Genomic DNA, 22,443 nt, shown 5'->3' with positions numbered 1-22,443 from the left:
CATAAATGGACAGATAGATGAATAGAAAGGTGGATAACTTTCCAGATGGGACCAAAGCACTATGGAGTACTAGTATTAATTGTTTTTTGCCAGCAGAGTCTATTGGCATCTGTGAGGTAATTTTCTGGAGGTATTCTGAACTAGAGAGGGAATATTTTAAATAAACTCATACCTCTTTATTCATTGAGTATTTACTAACTACCATAACTTGAAGGTTCAGCAATCAACAGGATAGACATGATCCTTGGCGTTAAGGAGCTTACATTTGGAGGTATCTTCCAAGATTAGAAATATCTTCCAAAGTACTCCAAGATATTAACAGAGTTAATATTGTTTTAAAATATTACTGCACATTTCCTCTTTTGTGTTTTCATATACAGGATACAAAACCTTAGAAGCAGTGAGACTAGTTAGGAGCAATGGCAATAATCCAGGTGGGAGATGATGGTGCCTTGGACCCAAACAAGAGTGATGGAGATGTAACTAGATTCTGCCAGGTGGATTTTGAATATTACTTGCAGATAAAGGGACAAGATTTTCTGATGGATTGGATTTGAGGTGTGAGGAAGAGGAATGAAAGGTGATTACACAGTTTCTAAGCTGAAAAGGTAGAAGGATAGATGGGGAAGACTGTGGGAGGAGCAGGAGTCAAGGGAGAAGGTTAGTTGTCCAGTCTTGAACAATGCTTAGGACCTTCCAAGGTCAGGGTAAGACACAAATTGGGTCCTTGATTTAATAGCTCAGATACGTTTTCAACAAATCTCCAGCAAATGATGTCATAATATTGACAATAATAATAACAACAGTCAATACTTATAGATCATTTATTATGTGCCAGGCACTATTCTAGTCACTGATGAAAATGCCCAGCCAGAAACATTTCCTTCTGCTGAGTGTGGTCATTACTAAGTTGGAGCCAACGGGATGTGAGTGAAAATGATGTATATGAATTCTGAATTATCTCTGACTTGAAGACAGCCTGCGTTTCCTGGATTTGGGCTCTTATTTCCACTAAGCAGGACTGTTTATGAGACAGCAACCCAAACCCTAACTTTGTAAATGATGACGGAGCCACAAGATGAAAGGAATCCAAGTTCCTAAAAGTTGGTGGAGCACAGCTACCTACCATTCTAAGCAGGCCTGTTGTATCAGAGAAAAATAAATTTCTGTTTTTGTAAGATTGTTGGGGGGCTGGCCCTGTGGCCAAGTGGTTAAGTTCACGGGCTCCACTGTGGTGGTCCAGGGTTTCACCGGTTTGGATCCTGGGTGTGGACATGGCACCGCTCATCAGGCGATGTTGAGGCAGCATCCCACATGCCACAACTAGAAGGACCTGCAACTAAGATATACAACTATGTACTGGGGGGATTTGGGGATAAAAAGCAGAAAAAAAAAGAAGATTGGCAACAGTTGTTAGCTCAGGTGCCAATCTTTAAAAAAAAAAGATTGTTGGACCTCCTTTTCTATAGGAACATAGCATTCCCTCTAATTAATATGCAGTTTTCTGAGGTGAAATGATAGCAGCATTAACCAGGCACACATAGAATTTTATTTTTATATTCATTTCTACAATTATAAAAGGGTAAATTCCTTTATTGCATCTGGACTGCTGTCCGTCCATCAGATCTTTACTCCAACCTCCTTTCTCCACTGCTACCCAAGCTGGAAGAAAGGTGATATTAAAGGTGATATGATCAGTTGTGGGCGCAGTAGATGACACATGATGTATCCAATATATTCTAATAATTATCACTATTGGACACTGTTTCACCACTCAATTTCTAGAGCAAAACAACATTTGCCAATTTTTCCATTAATTCTCAATCTCTCATCCCGACTCTGAAAAGTGGACTACAGTTTGCCACTCAGCTCTTATCTCACTTACCAATAAAGGCTATTTTTGCTTCATTAGACACTTGGCAGCTTTCTCTCTCTGTTCCTCTTGTGCTATGTTGCAAAGAACAACCTGTAATAAGTTGCTCCTACTTCACCACCAAAAATAAAATCTTCTTTTAAAATTAAATACTTTCATTTCAACTGTGATAATGCCAAATTTGGCACAAACCTGTGATAATTTAACAGTTTCAATCTCAAAATCTCCCCAAAACATTGGATTCAAACGAGTGTTTAAAATCCAGGCAATGTTTTGCTAGGGAAAACATTCATATGTTAGAAAACCCTAACAATTAGGGATCTAGATCCCACCCTTCCTGTCTCTACTGCTATCACCCGACCCCAGCTCTCAGCAACCGGTCTTTCCATGACTTTTCATAGTGCTCATGTGTTAGCATCATTCATTTGGAACTCAAGATGTGATTATCATTATAGTTTACCTTTTTGAATGCAGGTTCTGCCTCCACATTTAGCTTGTAAGACAGGCACCCTGGCATAGAATCTGATGTAGCCCCAGCTTCTATCACAGCCACTGCATGGACAGAGAGGGCTCGGTAAGAGTGGGCTGCTGTTGATAAATGTAAATACTGTTCATCTCATGGAGCCCAGTGTCTCCAGGAAGCAGGATTGGGAAGGGAAATTTGAAAGAAAAGGGGAACACTATTCTCCACTGAACACACACACATACGTATACATATTATTTAGTGATTAATAAAGGTTAAGGGGGCCCACAATTGTTTTTTTCTGATGGACCAGTATTGAAGCTTATGCTGCCCCCTCAGGACGTCTTTTGAATTGTAGTTCTCAATTTAACAGGCAGTACTTGAATTAAATGATCTCAAGAATATGAGATCAGAGGACAGATATCTAATATCTAACAAGGTATGGGGAGTATTTTATAAGAATATTATCGTGGCTAAGGTTCTCACTTCTACCTGTGTTAGGTGGAAAAATATTTTAAAGCTCCTTTCCCATGTACTTTGCTCATTCTTAATTATCAGGTTTACCATTGCTTGTTTATATCTTTCTTTGGTTTACTTTGTCAAAAGTTTACTTTATGGTATACATCTCTGAAAATATAGGGAATGAAATACCACAATTATCTCACAATCCAGAAAGGACGTGAACCAACATAACATTCCTAACAGATGTCAATTTTATATAAATATCATTGTAGAGGCAGAAGTCAGGATAATTCAGGCAAAACAAAAATAAGTCTGCAATTAAAAACCCATCTGAAGGGCGCTTTTCCCTTTTGATGTAGTGGTTCAGAGCAATCTCTTTCAAGTTAATTTCATAATTCATCAGAAAAGCAATATAGCAAATGGGTTAAGGAAACAGGCTATGGAACCAGACTGCTTGGGTTTGAATCCCAGGTCTATCGTGTACCAGCTGTTAGAACTAGAGCACATCATTTCTCTGTGCTTCTGTTTCTTCAACCAGAAAAATCAAAAGGGAATAGCATCTATCTCACAGGGTGGTTCTGAGGATCATGTAAGTGAACGCGAGCACAAGGGGTGCACATGGACTGACATGGTAAGTATTCAGAGGATATTAGCCATTATTTGGGGATAACAAGTATTCTAGATGTGTCAAGTGCTGAAATCACCATTTGACTTTTCATTTTCTGATGAGAGGGTGTAAACCAACATTTTCGCCATATTTGAAGATTTAATTCCCTCTTGTCATCTCCAAGTGAGTTCCACCATAAGAAAAAAATGACCTCAATAGATAAAGATGTACTGGAAGATAGAAAAAAATCTGCAGAGATTCTTCTTTTTACAAAAGTATTAACCAAGGGTTTAAAAAAAGTATTCATTCTTAATATTGCGTCATGCTGCCTACACCTTCATAGTCTTTAGGAGGATTGAATCCAGGGATAACCCTCTGATTAATTCTAGAAAAAGTGGTCTTTCCTATTGTGGTGTCATCTCCCCCTCACTAGGGCTCTATCTTGGGTCCCAATTCCACTGTCTCAGAGACCGTCCATGCTTGAAGAATGCCCACTAAGATGTTAATTTGGTGTTACTTCTTCTAGTCTCATTTTAGTAGAAAACATCTAAAAGGAAAAACACTGGGCTGGTTTAGGGGGACCTACTGTTTCATCCACTTATCAAAAACCACATTTCTTTCTTATGACAACTACCTTCCCTCCTACTCCACCCACATTTCCCATGTCCTCTATGATCTTGCCTTCTGACCCAGGAGTTGGCACTCGGCCTTGGCTAGACCAATATCCCATCCTTCATATTTAAAACTTGGGGCAGAGAGAGGCAGAGCAGTTTCTCTCCTGGGTTAAAGATATAAGATAGTAAACCTGGGAAGCAGTGGTGGCCACATTTATATTATACAGAGAAAGCCAGCCTACCAGAAGAAAGAAGAATGACACAGATATATAGCAACTAGAGACAGAAAGAGTTTGGGAAACATTAGAGATGCTGATTCCACAAGACTTATTTGGAGGAGTGGTGAGAAACGGGGCCCAAGCAGTTTTCCTGCCCTTCCCACAGCTGTTTTTAGCAGCTCTCTGGAGTCCAGAAGACACCTCTCAAGCTTCCCTTCAGAATCCTTCTGATCTAACTTCTTTGGCAGCCATACTGTGGCCACTGGTTCGATGCAGGCTTCCATCAACTTCTTGAAGGTACATTTAGATGGCATCTCATGGAAGGCCCAAACTCTCTACTTCTTGCTTCTTACCTGGGGACTTCCGTGATGCCACAGTGTGGGAATCTGCTCCATACTCCTGTGTGCACAATATGGGAGTCTGAGGACTTAGTGCCCATGGAGCCACCACTGACCAATGGAAGCCAATGGATAAAGTCTTTCTCCTCTTGTCCCAGGTGTATTTCATAAGGGTCTCAGAGAGGTTGAGCACCAGTCACCTGATTCCCTGGTGCAAGTTAGGGCGGCCACCTTAATAACTCTTCCTTGAATTGACTTTTCCTCCTTCCTTGTTTCTCTCCCTCTGCCCTGTACCCCTGTTCCCTGGCATCATATTCCCATATAAACTCTAAGGAGCCCTTTGTGTCAGGCTCTGCTTTTGAGGGAACCCAGGCTAAGACACCCAGTATTCTTTCAGCAAATTTCCCTTGGGTTAGATTTCAGTCATAACTAATTGTTATGGGTTAAAAAAGACTTAATTTCTAGTCCCAGCTAAATAGCTAACACACTAACTATGACTTTGGAGAAACTGACTAGTCTATACTTCAGTTTATTCATCTATAAAATGGTGGAATTGGACTCATTTTTAAGATTCATTTCATCCCTAGGATTCTATGATTTGAAGACAAGGGCTCATGTCTCAGAGAAATAAATCTTTAGTGGTAGCAGTGCAAACACTGGGACAGTCAGTTCCTCCTGTATTTCTGGTCCCTCAATGCTCATGTCCCTGGCAACACCATGGTAGAATTAGCCCTTGATTTTCATGTGTCCCCTAATCCAGGACAGCACGGAGGAACTGGTGATGGTGGTTACACGTAGGGGTGGAGTTTATAAATTATTTCCCTAGCATATCTGAATCTGTCAACTGCTCCAAACGAATCTTTGGGTTATTGTTGGTCTAAACTTAATTATAGTATTATTAAAAAATTAATTTATGAAAGAGAAAATCTATGAGAAGTTTTTGGAGGTCTCTTTCATCTGTGAAAATTTGAGTCTCATAGGATCCTGGAAGTTTCCTGCAACTTCTCTTGGTTTCAAGATTCTCAAACTTGGGATATTGACTTTAGTCCATTTCCCTGTCTTCCTCTTTCCTCACACTTGAGACTCTTTCCTCGGGGTCTTCAGTTATTAAAGTGCACACATTCTCTGGTGACTCTTGATTAAGTATCCGAGGCAACATTGTCGTCTTTAAAACTCTGTACTGTGAATTAACAGCTGACTTTCATGTCTTTGGTGAGGGCTGGTTACTCCTCCAATTCTTCCTTCCACTTTGATATCTCTCCAAAGATACAACCAGGAGAAGTAAAGAGAGCAAACAATTATATGGTTAAAACAAAACTATTCTAAAAAATCCTACATATTTGGTATTGAAGAAAAAATAAGGGTTAATGGTCTAAAAAAATCAAAATAACTGGAGATACCACTAAGAGCAAATTTCCAAAAGCCACTTCCCAAGCCACTTCGAAGGGTAAGAGTATTCAAAAGGCAATGAGAATTGACACAGGAAAATCATAGCAAGGAACTGAGGTTGGGCAGTAGAGGACATATTTAGTTCTCCCTAGTGTATCTGGGCAGAGGAAAGGGGAGATGGTGGCATATTTAAGAGTAGGATGAGAGAATGACTTACAGTAAAGAGTTTCTAGATGATCAAGGTTTTTAGACAACAACAAATTCCAAATTTGTTGCTTGACCCACATAAAACCAGGGAGGTTTACAAAATCCTTTACACTTAGTGGCATTAGGAAGGCAGTGATTTGTGGCAAATATTTTTGTGGAGACCGTTTTGTTAAAGGGATATTACATTGCCAAGTTTTGCATCAATTTATTCAGTAGAAGATAAAAACAGATATGACCAGAAAAATTAAAATGCAGTTGAGAAATGTGTTTGCTTTAGAAACTAAGCTGATTAACCACAAAAATAGAGACAAAGAAACTTTTGCAAAGCATATGTCAGCTCTGATTTTTTTAAAATGGCTTTGAGATCTAGAAGAAGATCAAAGGAAAATGCCATAGAACCTACTGCTGCATAAGGCCTGTGCTGGCTTTCCCAATAAGCAGACTAGTCACTCGTCTCAACAAAGCAGGGAGGTGGGGAATGAAATCAAAAAGAGGCAAGTTCCTCTTTGATGAATGTATCCAGAATTTTGCAAACTGAAAAATATCTATAAGGAAACGCTGTTCCTTTCTACACCACTTTAAGTAGTATCCTTTTGAAAACTAAACTTTCATTTTGAATTACATATGAAGATGGGGGTAGGGCCCAGTCTCTCCACTGGTGGCTCCTGTGAGGCCCTTCCCAGGGCCAACATGGAATCCCAAGGAACATACTGAAACCTCTGAAGTGGAGAGAAGATGGAATCAAAGTGGCTCCAACCCAATCCGGTACCCAATTCTGTCCAAGCTAGCATTGCCTTTGACAACAAGTGAGGGCTCCACTTTCTGGAACATTACTTTTTGTTGTTGTTGTTGCTTTTGATTTCTTGTTTTTTATTGTGGTGAGACCATTTAACATGAGCTTTATCCTCTAAAATCTTTAAGTGTATAATATAGTATTATTAACTATAGGCACAATGTTGTACAGCAGCTTTCTAAGACTTTTATCTTGCATAACAAATTTGTGCCCATTGAATAGAAACTCACCATTATATTTTGCCAGTTTACAGTAGATGATGAAAATGGAGAGGTATTTTCTACTGAAATATTTTCTGTGATTATGGGACAAAAAAGTGATAATTTCTATATGTAGAAACAATTGAGGACTTGATCATTCTTTGCTCTGATATCTATAGCCATAAAAACTAAAAATTAACCAATTATGGAAACTTGGCGGCTCAGTACATTTTTTTTCCATTGCCTCTATTATCCTATTCCCACCCAAGAATTTTTCAAATAATCTTTTCCCTTTAAGGAAACAACTGGTGGAATATATCCGGAGGCCTTCCTATTTTCCTATAGAACACTAGGCATTTCCCCTCAGGAGAAAGAATAGCGGGGCTGGTGCATCCAATTCAGTATGACTAATCCTGTGTTCTTTTACTGCTGAGTTTAGTTCCCAAGAAATCCTTTTATGTGCTAGTTTGGAGCAACTGCAACTATCTCATTCCTCTTGGTGATTGCTCTCTTGACTTCCTGTTGAGTTACCCATCAGCTATAAATTGTTCTTCACCAGAAAGGTGATCTTTTAAAACAAGAATTTTCCTTTAAGTTATTGAAATAATTATAGGAAATGGTTAAAAGGCATTCATAACATTTCAGAGGAGTTTACATCATGTACTCTACAAAACAAATGGTCATTCCAAAGGCCGAAAGATCGAGTACTAAAATTCCAATGACGTTCTGGGCCTGAACTAAATCCTCTGAGAAATAAGGAGACTGGCTTATTCTACAGCCCACAAAATTTATCACACTCCAGGGTGTAAAGCAAGGCAAAGAACTTTATTTTCTATGTTATGTATTTCAGTAAATATGTCTGTGTCCCTAAAAGGATATTAGTTTTAAGGCCCTAAAGACAGAGCTCCCTAAGACTTTGACATTTCAGGATGGTTGCGACTTGCCTATACAGGCAGAACAAAATCTGTGTTTTCCACAGAATTTAAAATCTGTTACTTCATCAGTTTCCCAGATTTACATTAAAAGCATTTGTAATAACATTTATAAAGTAGACATATAGATGTTGCAATACGAAAGTCATGTCTCTTATTTCCTTTTCTTTCTTATTGGGAAGAGAGACTTCAAGAAGTAAGAAATGGGGCTCCTCTTGAAAGAAATTTGATTAAGATAAGCCTTGGAATTCTATTTATTGTATAAGCTCCCCTACTCCTGCTTCAGTGTCAGTTCAGGAACTTGGTGTGAGAAGGAGGTGGTTAAATATGAAAGAATCCATCCTGCTTTTTCTGAAGCCCCTGCTGTCATTGTTCAGCAATTCAATTTCAATCTTGTCCTGAGAAACAAGGCGAGAGCTGGCTGGAAAAAGTGACCAGGCATTTCAGCCTTCCTCCGCTCTGCTGGATAAGGGGAGAGAACCGCAGCGAGCCAACGCTCCTGCCATTCAGAATTGAGGTGGGACCTCCTGGGGGTTCCAGTTTTAGACTATAACTCTTTGGGCAATTAGAAAATCTCTGAGCATCTGTCTCCCCTGGCATTTAGGTAAATTAATAATATTAAGCATTTCTAAAATAAGAAGTGGGTTATACGATATGCCAATGTACCACCAGCATAATTTGCTCAGTTCCCTTTTCCCCAAAGGAGCCTCATCAAGGTACAGTCCTACAGCATTAATGCTTAAGAGCTCATAGCCCTGGAATATCTATTTCCCACAGATTCAAGACAATGAAACTTCATTATCATGCCCCCTTATTTAACTCCAAAGCCCAGGACAACGATTTGTTTTAATGTCCCACTCTAAACCTCCTGCAGCAATATTTTTTCAGGTAATAGCTTCCATTCATAATGCGAACAGCTCTTGAATTCTCCAGTTGATTCGGCTGTTAGGATCTCTCTTTTCTTTGACTTCCTAAGCTTGACACCTTGCCATACGCAGTCCAAACTAATTGTTTTTTAAAAACCACAATTGTTACATGTGGCATTTGGGGTGATTAGATAATTCTTAAATCAACAGGAGCTTTGCTCTCAAGGTATATTTCTTCCGAGTTTTCCATAAACAAGAATAAAAGAATCTTTTTAAAGTTTCCGAAAATTTAAGTAAAACTCTTCTTATATATGATTGATAAGATTTTCAGTTCCTGGAAGAGAAAGTTATTTATTTATCACTTCAAGACTCTTAAGTTTCCCATAAGGTTCCTTTACTGCCTGAAATTTATGGAAGACAAAACCTAAAATTCTTTCCTGATATAGATCAGATAACCTTATATATGTTTAATTTGTGCAACCTTGGGAGTGCAGTAAAATAGAATGACTCTGAGGATGTTAGGATGACCTGGATTTGATTCTCAAGTCACTACTTACAAGCTATTTGCCCTTGGGAAATTTTTCTCATCTGAAAAATGGGGTAATATGACCTAACTCACAAGTTTGCTATGAAGATTAAAGATTTTAACAGGCATTTTTAGTTGTATCTCTGGAATTCATTAATCATTTCCCCCTTGCCAATGCAGTGATTTCTAGGCAGGGCCTGTGTGGTTCCAGGGAAGATGATCCTACCCTCTGGCATGTGGTCTAAACTAAGCAATCAACATCTAGCTCCCACTCACACAGATCGTTTCATGGGTGTTTTCAACTAAGAGGAATCTCAGGACTTTTGTTGAATAAGTCACAACAAAGAAACTCTCTTTCCAGCTAGACAAGAAACAGAAAGTATGTGGCTTTGGGTACTGTTAGCAAACATCTTAGGTCTACACAGAAGCCAAGAAAAGGGGTGAATGGTCAAGCCTTACCTGATGTCAACCCAACGTCTGGACCGCCCTGTCACATAACGTAATAAATTCTCTTTGTTTAAGCCAGTTTGAGGAAGATTTTCTTTTGATTACTTTTTAGCCAATGTGTTAAACATACATGAGATGTGATTAAATGTGATTTTATGTTGTTTCCTATAATCCCTGGACATATTATTTAGTGGGTAGAAATTTTTCCCCATGACACTGAATGAAAACTCAAGAGGACCCCTGATTCCTCTGCTCACACTCAGGTAATAGAAAATCCTATAGTCATTTTAAGTCATAAAACAGTCTCATTTAGAAATGTTAACTCTCAAAAGTTCAAGATACTAAGCAAACCTTCAATCTTCATTACAAACGAAGCCTTCTCCTCTCTCCAGCCCGTGATTGGCAAGCCACCTGCCTTCTCCACTAACCTCTTCCTCACCTCATTAGCTGCTCTCATTTTCTCTTCTGGGTCACAGGTAATGGGAGGAGAAGGATCAAGGGAAAGAATGGAATGGCTCTTATTTGGCTGATGGGTGGTAAATAGTATTTTGGCTTCCCACTCTCTCGGCCAGACATATGTTGAAAGTGGACTCTTTCTTTTGCGGGCACATCCATGAGCTCTTCAGAAGCCCCACTGACCATCTCTGACCACAGCCTCCACGACCCATGAAAGACACAATTTCTTTGGCTCACCCTTCTCCATCCCTCATCACTTCTGTTTCACCGGCCTTCCACATCACAGAGATTTCTCTGTTGGGATTCCCTCCTCCTGTGGTAGGAGCCTTATCAACCCTATTTGAAATAATTTTTTAGGGTTTTAACATCACCCATAAGTATGAAAAGGTTGTAGGAATATAAACTTATATTTGGAAGCATTCATCTGCCACCAATTTGTAATTTCTTTAAAAAATCATGAAGATAGTCAAACATCACAGCAAGTCTAAGTGGCCTGAAAATTAATTAAAAAAATAAATAAATAAAACCATGATTGAGAGAACAAGTAACCAAAACTAAAAACTGATCTAACTGTTTAAAGACTCGTGAAACGTGGCAAATCTGATTCCAATGGTTCACCCAAATTAGCAATACACGAAAAAACTGCTAGCTGGGAATATTCATTTTTAACTAGATTGTAGTTTCAATTTGCTTTTGATGAAATCCCCTGGGACGACCCATGGACTGAAGATGGCTCTGTGACGTATGGCCTCCATCTCAAGCTCTCCCTGCCTTCACAAAGCTCCTATTGGACCTGAGCTTCGACTTATTCTGTAGCTTTACCCTCCCTTGAGACGTACCTTCTTCTGGGCCACTACCTGCACAAGTAGTTATGGAAGCCTTAGTTATTTCCCCAAACTTGTGCTGTTGTATACAGCAAACTCTCAGCAAAGCTCTATTATTTTATCTCAAATTTCTCCAGTCCAACGCTACAATTTTCAACTACCAATGTCAATATTTCCTTGATTCTATTTGAATATCAGGTTATCCCTGAATGGTATTTTCAATTTTTTCTTTTGGCTCCATAACTTTCTTTTGGACACCAAAAGTGTGGCATCTTGGCTCACATCCATTTTCACCATGTAGCTTAATGGATTTCAGCATTGGATCCAGGAGCTGAAACATTCCTGGAGGCAGGTACACAAAAGCTAACAGCTCCCTTGTTTTGTGAGTCTTATTGTGATATAAAGGCCAAAGTAAGTCAAATATGGTCAATATTCTTAATTATTTGTCATATGCATTAATAACCCATCCCAAGTAAAATATTCATTCCTCTACCTCCTAGCTTTAGCTAATTTGAAGGTAGGATAGGGTGCAAAGTGTAGATTCAGATTTTCCACAGGTGATTCCTTTCTAATCACAAGTGTGTATAACTTTCCTGTCCAAAGGACTAGGGAGGAAAGGGAACTAAATGCTAGCTTTTCCCCAAGGACTTTACATTTTTAGAAAAATCCTTGCTGAAGTCTTATTACTGCCCTGCACTTTGTAGACCTCCTTGTCCCTTATCCCACAGCTCCCTTCTCACCAGAGAAGCCTTCTCAAAGAAATATCCATGAAATCCACCAGCATTCCAGAGTCATCCTTCCCCTCTCTCTGTCACCGCAGCCACATCTTGCTCCCTTGGCAGATTTCACAAAGGGCTGCACACCAGGAGAGGGAAAGGTAAGGAAGTGTGTTTGTCTTATGGGGGCAATCACATTTCAAACGTGTCTACGATTCCAATAAATGAAAAGAACGGTGAAACCATAACAAAGCTAAATAAAAAGAAACATTAAACTGTAAAATGAATAAAAACTGCCATTAGGTGTAACCTAAACAGTCTGTGTGTAGTTTCTTGGAATGACAAGTAGACAATAAACATTAAATGTTGTCAAGTAGCTTCAACAAAAAGTGTTCCCATGCATGAGCAAAGGGAGCTGTGCTGTCACTGACGCCAGATCGCGAGAGCTTTGCAGGCAGTCATACTGCCGTCCACCTGCCCGATTGGCCTTTTTTGCCTCCTTCAGTAAGCTTGGCAGGAATTCTCTCTCTCTAATTGAATATCCAGTGGCCTTTACTCTCTTTTCGGCTGTTTACTTAACGCTTGAATGAATTGTTGGAAAACTAGTCCCCATCTAGATTATTTCAGTGGCAGAACTTTTTCAAAGTCAGAGAATGCAGTAACAGCATTCATAATAAAAATGGAACTCTCTTTCCACTCTACAGTGACAGAGTCATGCAAAAAGAAATACCTAGGTGATTTCTGATTTCCTCCTTTCCATGAATCAGCAGCTCCAAACTCCAGTGCCCGCTGGAACCAGGCAACTTACATAAACGACTGAAGCCACTGGGTGTAAGACAGAGTGTGCGGAGGTGGGGCCTTAGAATGGTGGACAGTGTACACCTGTCCCAGGGGTCCAACCGCTCTCAACCTGTAAAATCTGTGCTGCCCAAACAAAACATATCCCTTGGCTGAATTCAGCCCAGAGACTAGATGTCACAGGCCATTTTTAATTTTGATATAATCAAATTAAAATTAACCAGAAGAGCAATTAAGAAAGCCAATATTCTACCAGCCAGAGTTTTGGTTAAAAGTCCAAGTCAAAAGATAAGTCTCCTTTATCTTAAAGGAGATAAAGATCTCCCTACTTTCTGCTTATTTCCCCCAAAATAAAGCAAACAATAATTGATAATAAAATCCCCAAGTGTTTTGCTGACAAAACCACGTATTTGAAAAAATATGCTCTCATTTAGTTGTGAGTTTTACAGTAACTCCAATTATATGTTGCTTCCATGCACTAGTCCTTTTGATTCAAAAAACAGACCTATGCAGATAAAAAGGAAAATAATAATAATCTACATATTTTGTGCACTTTGAACATCTGGGCTGGTAAGAAAGTTCTCCACCTTCATCTTTTAGTGAATGAAATATTCATTTGCTCCATGAGGAAACAAATGTGAAATAATGTCTTTGTCATAACCTGAGCATTCTGCGTTGACTTCAGCTGTGTACACTGATCTTAGTACCAGGTACCTAGCAAATAAAACAGTGCCCAGGTCTAAAGATGTATGTCTTCCAAATGAAGAAGGAGAGAGTTCTAATGAGCTAGTTTTCTGTCATAGGTCACAGACTATTCACATATGTTACCTCTTTTCATTACAATAATTTGGTTATTGTAATGATTCTCTGAACATGGTTATTATCTACATTGACAAGGGGACTGAGGTTCAGGGAGATCAAATGATGTGACAGAGAAGGCTCTAAAACTCAACCTCAGCCACACAGGCTTTTATTTTCCTTAAACTATACTGATTTCCTAAATTTGAAGGAAAAGTATTGTGCTTGTGACAGTTCTTCAATATTTGGCTCCCCATTGTCTGTTAATGTTATTTGTAAATAAAAAATTGTGGTCACTGTCACCGTAGTGAGTCCAGACTCATATAGAAACACTTAAACATAGCATAACTAGCGAGTCAAGAGACATACCACTCTCACTTTCCTGATGCCCCTTTGGCAGATGTCAATCAGTAGTTGTGGAAGAGAGGGCAGTAGGCCACTGAGGAGAAGGGAAAATAGAGGCTGGTGTCCAGATGATGAAGTAGGCACAGAAGGGTCCATGTGGACTGATAGGAAAAAGCGGTGGCTGATTGTCAGAGAAGCTGCCAGCCTTCCTCCTTCCCAGGGGTTCAGGTGGACAGTAGTAGGAAAAACTGCACAAGGTGTGAAACTCCTCCTTGTAAAATCCTTGCACTTCAGCTGTTGGCCTAAGAAAACTGCAACCATGCTCATGGGAACCCAAATCCTCAGCAGGAAAACTCAGTTGCCACTTCATAGATAGGAAACATTAACAAAGAGAACTTTTCAATGATTTCTGACTTTTGTTTCACTGTCTTTCATATTTCTGCCTTGCCTGACCTTTCTTTCTCCTCTTTTGGACTCAAATGCTCTATTTTGTTTCCTATTTTTTTACAACATGAATTTTAGTTTCATTGCATCTATTTCTTATTTTTTATTGCAGTAACATTGGTTTATAACATTATATAAATTTCAGGAGTACAACATTATATTTCGAGTCCTGTGCAGCTTACATCACATTCACCAACCAAAGACTAATTACCATCCATCACCGCGCACATGTGCCTGATCACCCCCTCATCCTTCTCCCTCCCTTGCTTCCCCTCTGGTAACCACCAATCCAATCTCTGTCTCTATGTGTTTGTTTGTTGGTGTTGGGATTGTGTATCCTTCTATTTATGAGTGAGATCATGAGGTATTTGACTTTCTCCCTCTGACTTATTTCACTTAGCGTAATACCCTAGAAGTCCATCTATGTTGTCACAAATGGCCAGATTTCGTCGTTTTTTACGGCTGAGTTGTATTCCATTGTGCATATATACCACATCTTCTTTATGCATTCATCCCTTGATGGGCACAAAGGTTGCTTCCAAGTCTTGGCTATTTTGAATAATTCTGCGATGAACATAGGGGTGCATGTATCTTTATGCATTCATGTTTTCACGTTCTTTGGATAAACACCCAGCAGTGGAATAACTGGATCATATGGTAGCCCTATTCTTAATTTTTTGAGGAATCTCCGTACTGTTTTCCAAAGTGGCTGCACCAGTTTACACTCCCACCAACAGTGTATAAGTTTCCCTTCTCTCCACATCCTCTCCAATGCTTGTTAAATAAGTGTTAATGTCTTGTTAATTATAACCATTCTGACAGGAGCAAGGTGATATCTCACTGTAGTTTTTATTTGCATTTCCCTGATAGTTAAAGACATTGAACATCTTTTCATGTGCCATCTGTGTACCTTTGCAGAAATGTCTGTTCAGATCTTTCGTCCATTTTTTAATTGGGTTGATGGGGGTTTTTTTGTTAGATGTATGAGTTCTTTATATATTTTGGATATTAACCCCTTATCAGATATATGGTTTGCAAATATCTTATCCCAACTGTTAGGTTGTCTTTTCATTTGTTGGTGGTTTCCTTTGCTGTACAGAAGATTTTTAGTTTTATGTAGTACCACTTGTTTATTTTTTCTATTGTTTCCCTTGCCTGGTCAGACACAGTACTTGAAAATATGCTGCTAAGACCATTGTCGAAGAGTGTACTGCCTATGCTTTCTTCTGGAAGTTTTATGGTTTCAGGCCTTACATTCAAGTCTTTAATCTATTTTGAGTTAATTTTTGTGTGTAGTGTAAGGTATTGGTCTACTTTCATCATTTTGCATGTGGCTGTCCAGTTTCCCAACACCATTTATTGAAGAGACTTTCCTTTCTCCATTGTATGTTCTTTGCTCCCTTGTCAAAAATTAGCTGTCTGTAGATGGTGTGGGTTTATTTCTGGGCTCTCAATTCTCTTCCGTTGACCTGTGTGGCTGTTTTTGTGTCAGTACCATGCTGTTTTGATCACTACAGCTTTGTAGTATAGTTTGAAATCAAGGAGTGTGATACCTCCAGCTTTGTTCTTTTTTCTCAGGAATCCTTTGGCTGTTTGGAGTCTTCTGTTGTTCCATATGAATTTTAGGACTCTTTGTTCTATTTCTGTGAAAATGTTGTTGGAACTTTGGTAAGGATTGCATTGAATCTGTAGATTGCTTTAGGAAGTATGGACATTTTAACTATGTTAATTATTCCAATCCAAGAGCATGAAACATCTTTCCATTTCTTTGTGTCTTCTATTTCTTTCAACAATGTTTTACAGTTTTCAGGGTACAGATCTTTCAACTCTTTGGTTAAGTGTACTCCTATGTATTTTATTCTTTTTGTTGCAATTGTAAATTGGATTGTATTCTTAATTTCTCTTGCTGCTACTTCATTGTTAGTGTTTCTATACTGATTTTTATATGTTGATTTTGTGTCCTGCAACTTTACTGTATTCATTTATTATTTCTCAAAGTTTCTTGGTGGATTCTTTAGGGTTTTCTGTATACAAAATCATATCATCTGCGAATAGTGGCAGTTTCACTTCTTCCTTTCCAATTTGGATCCTTTTTATTTCCTTTTCTTGCCTGATTAATCTTGCTAGGACTTCTAATACTATGTTACGTAAGAGTGGTGAAAGTGGGCATCCTTCTCTGGTTCCTGTTCTTAGAGGGATAGCTTTCAGTTTTTCTCCCCTAAGAATGATATTAGCTGTGGGTTTGTCATATATGTTCTTTATTATGTCTAGGAATTTTCCTTCTATACCCATTTTATTTAGAGTTTTTATCGTAACGGATGCCGTATCTTGTCAAATGCTTTCTCTGTATCTATTGAGATGATCATGCAAATTTTATTCTTCATTTAGTGAATGTGGTGTATCAAGTTGATTGATTTGCAGATGTTGAACCATCCCTGCATTCCTGGAATAAATCCTACTTGATCATGGTGTATGACCTTTTTAATTTATTGTTGCATTCGATTTGCTAGTATTTTGTTGAGGACTTTTGCATCGATGTTTATAAGTGATACTGGCTTGTAATTTTCATTTTTGTGTTGTCCTTGTCTGGTTTTTGTATCAGGATAATGTTAGCTTCATAGAATGAGTGAGGAAGCTTCCCTTCCTCTTCAATTTTTTGGAAGAGTTTGAGAAAGATAGATATTAAGTCTTCTTTCAATGTTTTGTGGCATTCACCAGCGAAGTGGTCTTGTCCTGGACTTTTATTTTTTAGGAGATTTTGATTACTGTTTCGATCTCCTTACTGGTGATTGGTCTAATCAAATTCTCTATTTCTTCTTGATTCCATTTTGGAATGTTGCATGATTCTAAGAATTTATCCATTTCTTCTAGATTATCCAATTTGTTGGCATACAGCTTTTCATACTATTCTCTTACAGTCTTTTGTAGTTCTGAGGTGTCCATTACAATTTCTTTTCTTTCATTTCTGATTTTATTTATCTGAATCTTCTCTCTTTTTTTCTTGGAGAGTCTCGCTAAAGGTTTGTCAATTTTATTTATCGTTTCAAAGAACCAGCTCTTAGTTTTATTGATTTTTTTCTGGGGTTTTTTTAGTCTCTATTTCATTTATTTCTGCTCTGACTTTTATCATTTCCTTCCTTTTACTGATTTGGAGCTTTGCTTGTTCTTATTTTCCAGTTCCTCTAGGTGCACTGTTAGATGGTTTATTTGAGATTTTTCTTGTTTGTTGAGGCAAGCCTGTGTTTCTGTAAACTTCCCTCTCAGAACTGCTTTTGCCGTATCTCATAAAATTTGGCATGTTCTATTTTCATTTTCATTCGTCTCTAGGTATTTTTTTATTTCTCCTTTGATTTCTTCATTGACTCAATTGCAATTCAGTAGCATTTTGTTTAATCTCCACATATATGTGGCTTTTCTGATTTTCTCCCCATAGTTGACTTCTAGTTTCATACCTTTGTGGTCAGAAAAGATGCTTGGTATTATATCAATCTTCTTAAATTTATTGAGACTTGTTTCGTGGCCTAACATGTGATCACTCCTGGAGAATGTTCCATGTGCCTTTGAAAAGAATGTGTGTTCTGTGGTTTTTGGATGGTGTATTCTGTATAGATGTACTAAATCCATCTGGTCTAATGTGTTGTTTAAGGCCAATGTTTCCTTACTGATTTTCTGTTTGGATGATCTATGCATTGGTGTAAGTGGAGTGTTAAAGTTCCTTACTATTATTCTCTTGCTGTCTATTTTTCCATTTATGTCTGTTAATAATGGCTTTATATATTTAGGTGCTCCTACATTGGGTACATAGATACTTAAAAGTGTTATATCCTCTTGTTGAATTGTTCCCTTTATCATTATGTAGTGCCTTTCTTCGTCTCTTGTTACAGTTTTTGTTTTGAAGTCTATTTTGTTTGATATAAGTATTGCTACCTCAGCTTTCTTTTCTTTGCCATTTGCATAGAGTATCTTTTTCTATCCCTTCACTTTCAATTTGTGAGTGTCTTTAGGTCTGAAGTGTGTCTCTTCTATGCAGCATATATATGGGTCTTGTTTTTTTTTTCCAATGATCCACCCTCTGCCTTTTGATAGGAGCATTTAGTGCATTGACATTTAAAGCATCTATTGATAAGTATGTACTTATTGCAATTTTGTTACTTTTTTTCTGGGTGTTTTAGTAGTTCTTCTCTGTTCCTTTTTTCTTTTCTTGCTCCCTTCCTTTGTGGTTTGATGGCTTTCTTTAATATTATGTTTGGGTTCCTTTCTCTTCATTTCTTGTGTATTTATTATAGGTTTCTGGTTTGCGATTACCATGAGGTTCATATATAATAACCTACATATATGGCAATCTATATTAAGCTGATGGTCTCTTTAGTTTGACCTCTTTCTAAAAGTTCTACTCTTTTACTCCCCTCCTCCCACATTTTATATTTTTGGTATCATGTCCAACCTCTTCTTTCATGTGTGTGTGTATCTGTTACCATCTTATCATGGAAACAGATAATTTTAGTACTTTTGTCTTTCAACCTTCATATTGTCTTCACAGGTGGTTGATCTGCTACCTTTACTGTTTTTTTGCCTTTACCAGTGATTTTATTGATTTTTTTCAGATAATTTTCTTGTTCTTATTTGTGGTCTTCTCTTTGCCTCTTACATAAGTCCCTTTAGCATTTCTTGTAAGACTGGCTCCTTGGTAATATACTCCTTTAATTTTTGCTTGTCTGGGAAACTCTTTATCTCTGTTTCCATTCTGGATGATAACCTTTTTGGGTAGGGTATTCTTGGCTATAGGTTTTTTCCTTTCAGCACTTTAAATATATCGTGCCACTCCCTTCTGGCCTGTAAGGTTTCTGCTGAGAAGTCAGCTGATAGCCTTATGGGGTTTCCTTTGTTTGTAACTTTTTGCCTCTTTCTTGTGGCTTTTAGGATTCTCTCTTTATATTTAATTCTTGATGTGTTATTATTATGTGTCTTGATGTGGGCCTCTTTGGGTTTATCTTGTTTGGTGCTCTCTGTGCTTCCTGTACCTGGATGTCTGCTTCCTTCCTTAGGTTAGGAAAGTTTTCAGCTATTATTTCTTCAAATAGATTCTCTGTGCCTTTGTCTCTCTCTTCTCCTTCTTGGACTCCTATAATACAAATGTAAGTGTGCTTAATGTTGTCCCAGAGGTCCCTTAGACTGTTCTTGTTCTCTTTAATTCTTTTTTCTTTTATCTGTTCAGCTTGGGTGATATCCTCTAGTCTTTCATCCAGCTTGCTGATCTGTTCTTCTGTATCTTGTACTCTGCCATTGAGCCCCTCTAGTGAATTTTTCATTTCCAGTATTGTATTCTTAATTTCTTATTGATTTCTTTTTATACTTTCTAATTCTTTGTTGAAGTTCTTACTGAGTTCATCCATTCTTCTCCCAAGATCAGTGAGCATCCTTATGAATTTTTTGTTTGAACTCTTTGTCAGGCAGATTGTTTGTTTCTGTTTCATTTAGTTCTTTTTCTGAGGTTTTGTCCTGTTCCCTTACTAGGAAGATATTCCTTTTCCTCCTCATTTTGCCTCTTTCTCTGTGCTTATATCTGTGTTTTAGGTAGCTCAGCTACCTTTCCTGATCTTGGAGAGGTGACCTTATATAAGAGATGCCTCATGAGGCCCTGCAATTTTCTTCCCTCTCATCATCAGTTCCAAGTGTTCCAGGAGTGACCACTGTGTGGGCTACATGTGTCCTTCTGCTATAGCAGAGTTGCTCTTGTTGCAAGTACCCAGGCAAGCTAGGCTGTCCCCTTGGCCAGCTGGCTGTAATGCACAGCTTTATGTGGCTGCTATGGACCCTTCAGTCACTTGATCAGGCATAGGGAGCCCCAACACAGTTGGCTGCGAGGTCTAATAGCACATTTCTGTTGCAGTTTTTCTGTTAAGTAAGTAGGCCCCCAGTGTGACTGGTTGCTAGTCTCAGGGGCTTACAATTGCTGCAGGCCTCCAGCCTGCAAGGTTGTTATCAGCTCTCTCAGGATTGCAGCTGAATGAAGCTTGCCCCAGGCAAGGGAGCACCCAAATGTTTCAGGCTTTGGAATGTAGGGCCAATCTCTTATGTGACTGTTTGAGAAGCACAAGTCTTCTGCTGCTGACAAACCCCACTGTCTATACATACATCATCAACAAGGCCCTGCTCCATGCACATGCCCCGACCCCCAGAAGTGGACCCAGTCACCCTGCTGCAGAGGCCCCACACACTCCACCAATGCCTCACACACTCAACCTGCTCCTTGTGCATGCCTGCTCTGCAGAGGTGGACCCACTCACCTGGCTGCAGAGGATCCAGGCACCCAGCCTATGCAGGCCGACAAGTTGCCCAAGGGCTTGGTGTTGGGTGGGACCAGTCCTTAGGGTGGGCTGCCTGTCCTGGCTGAGCTGGATTAAATCAGTGTTCTAGTAGGTGGGGCAGACCCTGGGCTAATAGGCCAGGAGAAGAATTCCAACAGTGTCTGCCAGTGTCTGGGTCAGCACGCCTGTATTAGGTCACAATAATGGCTGCTGCCAATGTCTCAGTCCCTAGAGAGGTCTCACTTCTCACCAAAATGCACCCAAAGCCTATTAGGTGAGTCTCTTTTCACCAAAGGACTGTGCACCTTTCTTTCTGGTTATTTTAGGTTGCTTTTTGAAATGGGAGAATTTGTGCATGGGCCTTTCAAGAACTGGCTTTTTTCCCCTCATGTCTGATAGCTTTTCTGGGGTTATTCCCTGTTGTAGTTAATAGCCAGCAAAGCCAGGTATTCTGACACTCATCTAGATTGTACTGAGTCCAACAGCTGCTTATTGACTGGTATGCTCCCCCACTCAGATTCTTCACTCTTCCAGGGAAGGTTGTGTACCTTAGGATTGCTCCCAGTCAGCCATGAAGCACCATGGCTTGGGAAGGTGGCATTTTTTTCTCTCCAGAAAGGAATTTATGCCTCTTCCACCTCAGTCAGCACTGTCCCTTGTTGTGAGGGTTCTTTTTATTCAGTTTTCAGTTCTCTCTCAGGGGTAATTGTTCCAAGGGTGGTTGTAAATTAGCTGTGTCTGTGGGAGGAGGTGAGTTCAGAGTCCACATATGCCACTATCTTGACACCAACTCCTCATTTCATCTATTTCATTACGTTTAAAATTCTAAACTTGTACAGGTTAAACTGTTTATTAGTATTCTTGAAAGATATTTTTAATAGAATCTCTTGGACAAAAAGCACTCTAAATGTCATAAATACATGCTATTTCTGAGTGGCTAACACATGAGTTTTGGAGTAATATGGAATTTGATTCACAGCCTATTTCTGACACTTCTAAGTCCAAGCTCTTGCCACTTGGTAGCCATGTGACCTTAGTTACTGAAACTTCCTGTGTCTCCTCTCTAATGTGGCAATAAAAAATAATAAAAATTTTCTGAGCACTCAAATTTAGAATGTAAAGCACTTAGAACAATGCCTGGGAGCACATAGTAAATTTCTGTAAAATGTTTGTTATTATTACTGCTAATATCTGTGTAGCTTTATGCAAGTTACTCAAACTTTCTAAGATTCCATTCTTTAATCTGAAAATTGGAACAAAAGTACTTTCTTCATAGGTATGTTGTAAATTCTGACTGCTGTAATCTATGTAAAGCAGAATTTCTGTCAAACGTGTTCATGTAGACTCTACACCCTATAAGTGATATATTTCCCTTGAAAATCCCAAATCTTGACCTCCTCATCTCTGAAGATCTTCACCTCCACATTACCTCATCAGCTTTCTTTTACACTCAACCAGTGGACCTGGTCAACACGTGGAAGAGAAGAATCTCTACCGTTTTAGATTCTCACATCCCTACTCTCTGATCACAGCTTACCTTGCCCTGTCATTGCTCTGTTTGGTAAAACCCTGATGTTGATCAACTTGCCAGCCTTCCTGCCCTCACACTGAGGCAGCCAAGTGCCTACAGAGAGAGCCACAAAATGGCAAAGATTGGTGCCATCAAAAGGTTATAATTTCCCACTAATTGGGATCTTAACAGTCCCTGGCAATCTTGTTGTTCTCCTAGTCAGTGCTCTGTCTTATGCCTTTTGGTGATTATTCAAATCATCTCCACCTTCCTCAAAACTTTCTCTTTGCCCTTAGACTATAACTTACT

General features: G+C 39.0%; 1 long non-coding RNA gene across 1 annotated transcript in view; it reads right to left on the bottom strand.

The window, feature by feature from the left end:
• Positions 1-1,528: 1,528 nt before the first annotated feature.
• The window catches only part of LOC139046214 (uncharacterized), a 45,615-nt gene continuing 24,700 nt past the window's right edge, over positions 1,529-22,443 (bottom strand). Inside the window, exons 2-3 of the long non-coding RNA XR_011505970.1 lie at positions 2,334-2,425; positions 1,529-1,662 (exon numbers count right to left, since the gene is read on the bottom strand). This is a non-coding gene — a long non-coding RNA (uncharacterized lncRNA). The remainder of the gene's footprint in view (positions 1,663-2,333; positions 2,426-22,443) is intronic.

The sequence above is a fragment of the Equus asinus genome, chromosome 9 (genome assembly GCF_041296235.1).
Source record: "Equus asinus isolate D_3611 breed Donkey chromosome 9, EquAss-T2T_v2, whole genome shotgun sequence".
Taxonomy (NCBI): domain Eukaryota; kingdom Metazoa; phylum Chordata; class Mammalia; order Perissodactyla; family Equidae; genus Equus; species Equus asinus.
Note: the sequence above shows the minus strand (reverse complement) of the source record. Positions and strands in the feature narration are given on the sequence as shown.